We start from the raw sequence: 12,578 nt of genomic DNA on the forward strand, positions 1-12,578 counted from the left end.
TTCCCCAAAATACCACATATAACACATATTAGCCACTCGAGGCTATAACTCTGTGGACCCTCCGGTCCTAACTCTGTGGACCCTCCGGTCCTAACTCTGTGGACCCTCTGGTCCTAACTCTGTGAACCTTCCGGTTCTAACTCTGTAACTCTGGAACATACACGGCATGAATCACATAGAAATAATGCAGTGTATCACGATCACATAAATAGCATACAAGATACTCTGTCACATAACTCTAATTACCACTCTACGTAAAGTATAGTGAGAAGACTCACCTCGGGTAACTCGGTAATCCCGAACTCTGCAAAATCTGGTCTAGCCTCCGCCTAATCATATGAAATAAACACTCTAAATAAATACATCTCTCAAGGCTAGACTATTCCCTCTCTTAGTACTCTCAGAAGGGTAAAGGACCATTTTACCCCTCTCATGGCTCAAAGACCCTAAAACAATTTTTAACGACGTAAATTTTTAAAACAATTTTTTTTTCATTTTTCAAACATGATAAAACTCATATAATATTCTCAAAATCTCATATATCAATGTCATCACCATAAAACATATCCCAGAATCTCAACACTTAATCTTCTGCCAGTGTGTACAAATTATGCCGGCGCCTTCCCGCGACTCTCGCTGGTACCTGAAACACATATCACATAACACGGTAAGCATAAATGCTTAGTGAGTTCCCCAAAATACCACATATAACACATATTAGCCACTCGAGGCTATACCTCTGTGGACCCTCCAGTCCTAACTCTGTGGACCCTCTGGTCCTAACTCTGTGAACCTTCCGGTTCTAACTCTGTAACTCTGGAACATACACGACATGAATCACATAGAAATAATGCAGTGTATCACAATCACATAAATAGCATACAAGATACTCTGTCACACAACTCTAATTACCACTCTAGGTAAAGTATAGTGAGAAGACTCACCTCGGGTAACTCGGTAATCCCAAACTCTGTAAAATCTAGTCTAGCCTCCGCCTAATCATATGAAATAAACACTCTAAATCAATACATCTCTCAAGGCTAGACTATTCCCTCTCTTAGTACTCTCAGAAGGGTAAAAGACCATTTTACCCCTCTCATGGCTCAAAGACCCTAAAACAATTTTTAACGACGTAAATTTTTAAAACAATTTTTTTTTCATTTTTCAAACATGATAAAACTCATATAATATTCTCAAAATCTCATATATCAATGTCATCACCTTAAAACATATCCCAGAATCTCAACACTTAATCTTCTGCCAGTGTGTACAAATCATGCCGGCGCCTTCCCGCGACTCTCGCTGGTACCTGAAACACATATCACATAACACGGTAAGCATAAATGCTTAGTGAGTTCCCCAAAATACCACATATAACACATATTAGCCACTCGAGGCTATACCTCTGTGGACCCTCCAGTCCTACCTCTGTGGACCCTCTGGTCCTAACTCTGTGAACCTTCCGGTTCTAACTCTGTAACTCTGGAACATACACGGCATGAATCACATAGAAATAATGCAGTGTATCACAATCACATAAATAGCATACAAGATACTCTGTCACATAACTCTAATTACCACTCTAGGTAAAGTATAGTGGAAGACTCACCTCGGGTAACTCGGTAATCCCGAACTCTGTAAAATCTGGTCTAGCCTCCGCCTAATCATATGAAATAAACACTCTAAATCAATACATCTCTCAAGGCTAGACTATTCCCTCTCTTAGTACTCTCAGAAGGGTAAAAGACCATTTTACCCCTCTCATGGCTCAAAGACCCTAAAACAATTTTTAACGACGTAAATGTTTAAAACAATTTTTTTTTCATTTTTCAAACATAATAAAACTCATATAATATTCTCAAAATCTCATATATCAATGTCATCACCATAAAACATATCCCAGAATCTCAACACTTAATCTTCTGCCAGTGTGTACAAATCATGTCGGCGCCTTCCCGCGACTCTCGCTGGTACCTGAAACACATATCACATAACACGGTAAGCATAAATGCTTAGTGAGTTCCCCAAAATACCACATATAACACATATTAGCCACTCGAGGCTATACCTCTGTGGACCCTCCGGTCCTACCTCTGTGGACCCTCTAGTCCTAACTCTGTGAACCTTCCGGTTCTAACTCTGTAACTCTGGAACATACACGACATGAATCACATAGAAATAATGCAGTGTATCACAATCACATAAATAGCATACAAGATACTCTGTCACATAACTCTAATTACCACTCTAGGTAAAGTATAGTGAGAAGACTCACCTCGGGTAACTCGGTAATCCCAAACTCTGTAAAATCTAGTCTAGCCTCCGCCTAATCATATGAAATAAACACTCTAAATCAATACATCTCTCAAGGCTAGACTATTCCCTCTCTTAGTACTCTCAGAAGGGTAAAAGACCATTTTACCCCTCTCATGGCTCAAAGACCCTAAAACAATTTTTAACGACGTAAATTTTTAAAACAATTTTTTTTTAATTTTTCAAACATAGTAAAACTCATATAATATTCTCAAAATCTCATATATCAATGTCATCACCATAAAACATATCCCAGAATCTCAACACTTAATCTTCTGCCAGTGTGTACAAATCATGTCGGCGCCTTCCCGCGACTCTCGCTGGTACCTGAAACACATATCACATAACACGGTAAGCATAAATGCTTAGTGAGTTCCCCAAAATACCACATATAACACATATTAGCCACTCGAGGCTATAACTCTGTGGACCCTCCGGTCCTAACTCTGTGGACCCTCCGGTCCTAACTCTGTGGACCCTCTGGTCCTAACTCTGTGAACCTTCCGGTTCTAACTCTGTAACTCTGGAACATACACGGCATGAATCACATAGAAATAATGCAGTGTATCACGATCACATAAATAGCATACAAGATACTCTGTCACATAACTCTAATTACCACTCTACGTAAAGTATAGTGAGAAGACTCACCTCGGGTAACTCGGTAATCCCGAACTCTGTAAAATCTGGTCTAGCCTCCGCCTAATCATATGAAATAAACACTCTAAATAAATACATCTCTCAAGGCTAGACTATTCCCTCTCTTAGTACTCTCAGAAGGGTAAAGGACCATTTTACCCCTCTCATGGCTCAAAGACCCTAAAACAATTTTTAACGACGTAAATTTTTAAAACAATTTTTTTTTCATTTTTCAAACATGATAAAACTCATATAATATTCTCAAAATCTCATATATCAATGTCATCACCATAAAACATATCCCAGAATCTCAACACTTAATCTTCTGCCAGTGTGTACAAATCATGCCGGCGCCTTCCCGCGACTCTCGCTGGTACCTGAAACACATATCACATAACACGGTAAGCATAAATGCTTAGTGAGTTCCCCAAAATACCACATATAACACATATTAGCCACTCGAGGCTATACCTCTGTAGACCCTCCAGTCCTAACTCTGTGGACCCTCTGGTCCTAACTCTGTGAACCTTCCGGTTCTAACTCTGTAACTCTGGAACATACACGACATGAATCACATAGAAATAATGCAGTGTATCACAATCACATAAATAGCATACAAGATACTCTGTCACACAACTCTAATTACCACTCTAGGTAAAGTATAGTGAGAAGACTCACCTCGGGTAACTCGGTAATCCCAAACTCTGTAAAATCTAGTCTAGCCTCCGCCTAATCATATGAAATAAACACTCTAAATCAATACATCTCTCAAGGCTAGACTATTCCCTCTCTTAGTACTCTCAGAAGGGTAAAAGACCATTTTACCCCTCTCATGGCTCAAAGACCCTAAAACAATTTTTAACGACGTAAATTTTTAAAACATTTTTTTTTTCATTTTTCAAACATGATAAAACTCATATAATATTCTCAAAATCTCATATATCAATGTCATCACCTTAAAACATATCCCAGAATCTCAACACTTAATCTTCTGCCAGTGTGTACAAATCATGCCGGCGCCTTCCCGCGACTCTCGCTGGTACCTGAAACACATATCACATAACACGGTAAGCATAAATGCTTAGTGAGTTCCCCAAAATACCACATATAACACATATTAGCCACTCGAGGCTATACCTCTGTGGACCCTCCAGTCCTACCTCTGTGGACCCTCTGGTCCTAACTCTGTGAACCTTCCGGTTCTAACTCTGTAACTCTGGAACATACACGGCATGAATCACATAGAAATAATGCAGTGTATCACAATCACATAAATAGCATACAAGATACTCTGTCACATAACTCTAATTACCACTCTAGGTAAAGTATAGTGGAAGACTCACCTCGGGTAACTCGGTAATCCCGAACTCTGTAAAATCTGGTCTAGCCTCCGCCTAATCATATGAAATAAACACTCTAAATCAATACATCTCTCAAGGCTAGACTATTCCCTCTCTTAGTACTCTCAGAAGGGTAAAAGACCATTTTACCCCTCTCATGGCTCAAAGACCCTAAAACAATTTTTAACGACGTAAATGTTTAAAACAATTTTTTTTTCATTTTTCAAACATAATAAAACTCATATAATATTCTCAAAATCTCATATATCAATGTGATCACCATAAAACATATCCCAGAATCTCAACACTTAATCTTCTGCCATTGTGTACAAATCATGTCGGCGCCTTCCCGCGACTCTCGCTGGTACCTGAAACACATATCACATAACACGGTAAGCATAAATGCTTAGTGAGTTCCCCAAAATACCACATATAACACATATTAGCCACTCGAGGCTATACCTCTGTGGACCCTCCGGTCCTACCTCTGTGGACCCTCTGGTCCTAACTCTGTGAACCTTCCGGTTCTAACTCTGTAACTCTGGAACATACACGGCATGAATCACATAGAAATAATGCAGTGTATCACAATCACATAAATAGCATACAAGATACTCTGTCACATAACTCTAATTACCACTCTAGGTAAAGTATAGTGAGAAGACTCACCTCGGGTAACTCGGTAATCCCAAACTCTGTAAAATCTAGTCTAGCCTCCGCCTAATCATATGAAATAAACACTCTAAATCAATACATCTCTCAAGGCTAGACTATTCCCTCTCTTAGTACTCTCAGAAGGGTAAAAGACCATTTTACCCCTCTCATGGCTCAAAGACCCTAAAACAATTTTTAACGACGTAAATTTTTAAAACAATTTTTTTTTAATTTTTCAAACATAGTAAAACTCATATAATATTCTCAAAATCTCATATATCAATGTCATCACCATAAAACATATCCCAGAATCTCAACACTTAATCTTCTGCCAGTGTGTACAAATCATGTCGGCGCCTTCCCGCGACTCTCGCTGGTACCTGAAACACATATCACATAACACGGTAAGCATAAATGCTTAGTGAGTTCCCCAAAATACCACATATAACACATATTAGCCACTCGAGGCTATAACTCTGTGGACCCTCCGGTCCTAACTCTGTGGACCCTCCGGTCCTAACTCTGTGGACCCTCTGGTCCTAACTCTGTGAACCTTCCGGTTCTAACTCTGTAACTCTGGAACATACACGGCATGAATCACATAGAAATAATGCAGTGTATCACGATCACATAAATAGCATACAAGATACTCTGTCACATAACTCTAATTACCACTCTACGTAAAGTATAGTGAGAAGACTCACCTCGGGTAACTCGGTAATCCCGAACTCTGTAAAATCTGGTCTAGCCTCCGCCTAATCATATGAAATAAACACTCTAAATCAATACATCTCTCAAGGCTAGACTATTCCCTCTCTTAGTACTCTCAGAAGGGTAAAAGACCATTTTACCCCTCTCATGGCTCAAAGACCCTAAAACAATTTTTAACGACGTAAATTTTTAAAACAATTTTTTTTTCATTTTTCAAACATGATAAAACTCATATAATATTCTCAAAATCTCATATATCAATGTCATCACCATAAAACATATCCCAGAATCTCAACACTTAATCTTCTGCCAGTGTGTACAAATCATGCCGGCGCCTTCCCGCGACTCTCGCTGGTACCTGAAACACATATCACATAACACGGTAAGCATAAATGCTTAGTGAGTTCCCCAAAATACCACATATAACACATATTAGCCACTCGAGGCTATACCTCTGTGGACCCTCCAGTCCTAACTCTGTGGACCCTCTGGTCCTAACTCTGTGAACCTTCCGGTTCTAACTCTGTAACTCTGGAACATACACGACATGAATCACATAGAAATAATGCAGTGTATCACAATCACATAAATAGCATACAAGATACTCTGTCACACAACTCTAATTACCACTCTAGGTAAAGTATAGTGAGAAGACTCACCTCGGGTAACTCGGTAATCCCAAACTCTGTAAAATCTAGTCTAGCCTCCGCCTAATCATATGAAATAAACACTCTAAATCAATACATCTCTCAAGGCTAGACTATTCCCTCTCTTAGTACTCTCAGAAGGGTAAAAGACCATTTTACCCCTCTCATGGCTCAAAGACCCTAAAACAATTTTTAACGACGTAAATTTTTAAAACAATTTTTTTTTTCATTTTTCAAACATGATAAAACTCATATAATATTCTCAAAATCTCATATATCAATGTCATCACCTTAAAACATATCCCAGAATCTCAACACTTAATCTTCTGCCAGTGTGTACAAATCATGCCGGCGCCTTCCCGCGACTCTCGCTGGTACCTGAAACACATATCACATAACACGGTAAGCATAAATGCTTAGTGAGTTCCCCAAAATACCACATATAACACATATTAGCCACTCGAGGCTATACCTCTGTGGACCCTCCAGTCCTACCTCTGTGGACCCTCTGGTCCTAACTCTGTGAACCTTCCGGTTCTAACTCTGTAACTCTGGAACATACACGGCATGAATCACATAGAAATAATGCAGTGTATCACAATCACATAAATAGCATACAAGATACTCTGTCACATAACTCTAATTACCACTCTAGGTAAAGTATAGTGGAAGACTCACCTCGGGTAACTCGGTAATCCCGAACTCTGTAAAATCTGGTCTAGCCTCCGCCTAATCATATGAAATAAACACTCTAAATCAATACATCTCTCAAGGCTAGACTATTCCCTCTCTTAGTACTCTCAGAAGGGTAAAAGACCATTTTACCCCTCTCATGGCTCAAAGACCCTAAAACAATTTTTAACGACGTAAATGTTTAAAACAATTTTTTTTTCATTTTTCAAACATAATAAAACTCATATAATATTCTCAAAATCTCATATATCAATGTCATCACCATAAAACATATCCCAGAATCTCAACACTTAATCTTCTGCCAGTGTGTACAAATCATGTCGGCGCCTTCCCGCGACTCTCGCTGGTACCTGAAACACATATCACATAACACGGTAAGCATAAATGCTTAGTGAGTTCCCCAAAATACCACATATAACACATATTAGCCACTCGAGGCTATACCTCTGTGGACCCTCCGGTCCTACCTCTGTGGACCCTCTAGTCCTAACTCTGTGAACCTTCCGGTTCTAACTCTGTAACTCTGGAACATACACGGCATGAATCACATAGAAATAATGCAGTGTATCACAATCACATAAATAGCATACAAGATACTCTGTCACATAACTCTAATTACCACTCTAGGTAAAGTATAGTGAGAAGACTCACCTCGGGTAACTCGGTAATCCCAAACTCTGTAAAATCTAGTCTAGCCTCCGCCTAATCATATGAAATAAACACTCTAAATCAATACATCTCTCAAGGCTAGACTATTCCCTCTCTTAGTACTCTCAGAAGGGTAAAAGACCATTTTACCCCTCTCATGGCTCAAAGACCCTAAAACAATTTTTAACGACGTAAATTTTTAAAACAATTTTTTTTCATTTTTCAAACATAGTAAAACTCATATAATATTCTCAAAATCTCATATATCAATGTCATCACCATAAAACATATCCCAGAATCTCAACACTTAATCTTCTGCCAGTGTGTACAAATCATGTCGGCGCCTTCCCGCGACTCTCGCTGGTACCTGAAACACATATCACATAACACGGTAAGCATAAATGCTTAGTGAGTTCCCCAAAATACCACATATAACACATATTAGCCACTCGAGGCTATAACTCTGTGGACCCTCCGGTCCTAACTCTGTGGACCCTCCGGTCCTAACTCTGTGGACCCTCTGGTCCTAACTCTGTGAACCTTCCGGTTCTAACTCTGTAACTCTGGAACATACACGGCATGAATCACATAGAAATAATGCAGTGTATCACGATCACATAAATAGCATACAAGATACTCTGTCACATAACTCTAATTACCACTCTACGTAAAGTATAGTGAGAAGACTCACCTCGGGTAACTCGGTAATCCCGAACTCTGTAAAATCTGGTCTAGCCTCCGCCTAATCATATGAAATAAACACTCTAAATAAATACATCTCTCAAGGCTAGACTATTCCCTCTCTTAGTACTCTCAGAAGGGTAAAGGACCATTTTACCCCTCTCATGGCTCAAAGACCCTAAAACAATTTTTAACGACGTAAATTTTTAAAACAATTTTTTTTTCATTTTTCAAACATGATAAAACTCATATAATATTCTCAAAATCTCATATATCAATGTCATCACCATAAAACATATCCCAGAATCTCAACACTTAATCTTCTGCCAGTGTGTACAAATCATGCCGGCGCCTTCCCGCGACTCTCGCTGGTACCTGAAACACATATCACATAACACGGTAAGCATAAATGCTTAGTGAGTTCCCCAAAATACCACATATAACACATATTAGCCACTCGAGGCTATACCTCTGTGGACCCTCCAGTCCTAACTCTGTGGACCCTCTGGTCCTAACTCTGTGAACCTTCCGGTTCTAACTCTGTAACTCTGGAACATACACGACATGAATCACATAGAAATAATGCAGTGTATCACAATCACATAAATAGCATACAAGATACTCTGTCACACAACTCTAATTACCACTCTAGGTAAAGTATAGTGAGAAGACTCACCTCGGGTAACTCGGTAATCCCAAACTCTGTAAAATCTAGTCTAGCCTCCGCCTAATCATATGAAATAAACACTCTAAATCAATACATCTCTCAAGGCTAGACTATTCCCTCTCTTAGTACTCTCAGAAGGGTAAAGGACCATTTTACCCCTCTCATGGCTCAAAGACCCTAAAACAATTTTTAACGACGTAAATTTTTAAAACAATTTTTTTTTCATTTTTCAAACATGATAAAACTCATATAATATTCTCAAAATCTCATATATCAATGTCATCACCATAAAACATATCCCAGAATCTCAACACTTAATCTTCTGCCAGTGTGTACAAATCATGCCGGCGCCTTCCCGCGACTCTCGCTGGTACCTGAAACACATATCACATAACACGGTAAGCATAAATGCTTAGTGAGTTCCCCAAAATACCACATATAACACATATTAGCCACTCGAGGCTATACCTCTGTGGACCCTCCAGTCCTAACTCTGTGGACCCTCTGGTCCTAACTCTGTGAACCTTCCGGTTCTAACTCTGTAACTCTGGAACATACACGACATGAATCACATAGAAATAATGCAGTGTATCACAATCACATAAATAGCATACAAGATACTCTGTCACACAACTCTAATTACCACTCTAGGTAAAGTATAGTGAGAAGACTCACCTCGGGTAACTCGGTAATCCCAAACTCTGTAAAATCTAGTCTAGCCTCCGCCTAATCATATGAAATAAACACTCTAAATCAATACATCTCTCAAGGCTAGACTATTCCCTCTCTTAGTACTCTCAGAAGGGTAAAAGACCATTTTACCCCTCTCATGGCTCAAAGACCCTAAAACAATTTTTAACGACGTAAATTTTTAAAACAATTTTTTTTTCATTTTTCAAACATGATAAAACTCATATAATATTCTCAAAATCTCATATATCAATGTCATCACCTTAAAACATATCCCAGAATCTCAACACTTAATCTTCTGCCAGTGTGTACAAATCATGCCGGCGCCTTCCCGCGACTCTCGCTGGTACCTGAAACACATATCACATAACATGGTAAGCATAAATGCTTAGTGAGTTCCCCAAAATACCACATATAACACATATTAGCCACTCGAGGCTATACCTCTGTGGACCCTCCAGTCCTACCTCTGTGGACCCTCTGGTCCTAACTCTGTGAACCTTCCGGTTCTAACTCTGTAACTCTGGAACATACACGGCATGAATCACATAGAAATAATGCAGTGTATCACAATCACATAAATAGCATACAAGATACTCTGTCACATAACTCTAATTACCACTCTAGGTAAAGTATAGTGGAAGACTCACCTCGGGTAACTCGGTAATCCCGAACTCTGTAAAATCTGGTCTAGCCTCCGCCTAATCATATGAAATAAACACTCTAAATCAATACATCTCTCAAGGCTAGACTATTCCCTCTCTTAGTACTCTCAGAAGGGTAAAAGACCATTTTACCCCTCTCATGGCTCAAAGACCCTAAAACAATTTTTAACGACGTAAATGTTTAAAACAATTTTTTTTTCATTTTTCAAACATAATAAAACTCATATAATATTCTCAAAATCTCATATATCAATGTCATCACCATAAAACATATCCCAGAATCTCAACACTTAATCTTCTGCCAGTGTGTACAAATCATGTCGGCGCCTTCCCGCGACTCTCGCTGGTACCTGAAACACATATCACATAACACGGTAAGCATAAATGCTTAGTGAGTTCCCCAAAATACCACATATAACACATATTAGCCACTCGAGGCTATACCTCTGTGGACCCTCCGGTCCTACCTCTGTGGACCCTCTGGTCCTAACTCTGTGAACCTTCCGGTTCTAACTCTGTAACTCTGGAACATACACGGCATGAATCACATAGAAATAATGCAGTGTATCACAATCACATAAATAGCATACAAGATACTCTGTCACATAACTCTAATTACCAGTCTAGGTAAAGTATAGTGAGAAGACTCACCTCGGGTAACTCGGTAATCCCAAACTCTGTAAAATCTAGTCTAGCCTCCGCCTAATCATATGAAATAAACACTCTAAATCAATACATCTCTCAAGGCTAGACTATTCCCTCTCTTAGTACTCTCAGAAGGGTAAAAGACCATTTTACCCCTCTCATGGCTCAAAGACCCTAAAACAATTTTTAACGACGTAAATTTTTAAAACAATTTTTTTTTTAATTTTTCAAACATAGTAAAACTCATATAATATTCTCAAAATCTCATATATCAATGTCATCACCATAAAACATATCCCAGAATCTCAACACTTAATCTTCTGCCAGTGTGTACAAATCATGTCGGCGCCTTCCCGCGACTCTCGCTGGTACCTGAAACACATATCACATAACACGGTAAGCATAAATGCTTAGTGAGTTCCCCAAAATACCACATATAACACATATTAGCCACTCGAGGCTATAACTCTGTGGACCCTCCGGTCCTAACTCTGTGGACCCTCCGGTCCTAACTCTGTGGACCCTCTGGTCCTAACTCTGTGAACCTTCCGGTTCTAACTCTGTAACTCTGGAACATACACGGCATGAATCACATAGAAATAATGCAGTGTATCACGATCACATAAATAGCATACAAGATACTCTGTCACATAACTCTAATTACCACTCTACGTAAAGTATAGTGAGAAGACTCACCTCGGGTAACTCGGTAATCCCGAACTCTGTAAAATCTGGTCTAGCCTCCGCCTAATCATATGAAATAAACACTCTAAATAAATACATCTCTCAAGGCTAGACTATTCCCTCTCTTAGTACTCTCAGAAGGGTAAAGGACCATTTTACCCCTCTCATGGCTCAAAGACCCTAAAACAATTTTTAACGACGTAAATTTTTAAAACAATTTTTTTTTCATTTTTCAAACATGATAAAACTCATATAATATTCTCAAAATCTCATATATCAATGTCATCACCATAAAACATATCCCAGAATCTCAACACTTAATCTTCTGCCAGTGTGTACAAATCATGCCGGCGCCTTCCCGCGACTCTCGCTGGTACCTGAAACACATATCACATAACACGGTAAGCATAAATGCTTAGTGAGTTCCCCAAAATACCACATATAACACATATTAGCCACTCGAGGCTATACCTCTGTGGACCCTCCAGTCCTAACTCTGTGGACCCTCTGGTCCTAACTCTGTGAACCTTCCGGTTCTAACTCTGTAACTCTGGAACATACACGACATGAATCACATAGAAATAATGCAGTGTATCACAATCACATAAATAGCATACAAGATACTCTGTCACACAACTCTAATTACCACTCTAGGTAAAGTATAGTGAGAAGACTCACCTCGGGTAACTCGGTAATCCCAAACTCTGTAAAATCTAGTCTAGCCTCCGCCTAATCATATGAAATAAACACTCTAAATCAATACATCTCTCAAGGCTAGACTATTCCCTCTCTTAGTACTCTCAGAAGGGTAAAGGACCATTTTACCCCTCTCATGGCTCAAAGACCCTAAAACAATTTTTAACGACGTAAATTTTTAAAACAATTTTTTTTTCATTTTTCA

The sequence above is a fragment of the Lactuca virosa genome, chromosome 1 (genome assembly GCF_052849685.1).
Source record: "Lactuca virosa cultivar CGN04683 chromosome 1, Lactuca_virosa_CGN04683_v6, whole genome shotgun sequence".
Lineage (NCBI taxonomy): Eukaryota > Viridiplantae > Streptophyta > Magnoliopsida > Asterales > Asteraceae > Lactuca > Lactuca virosa.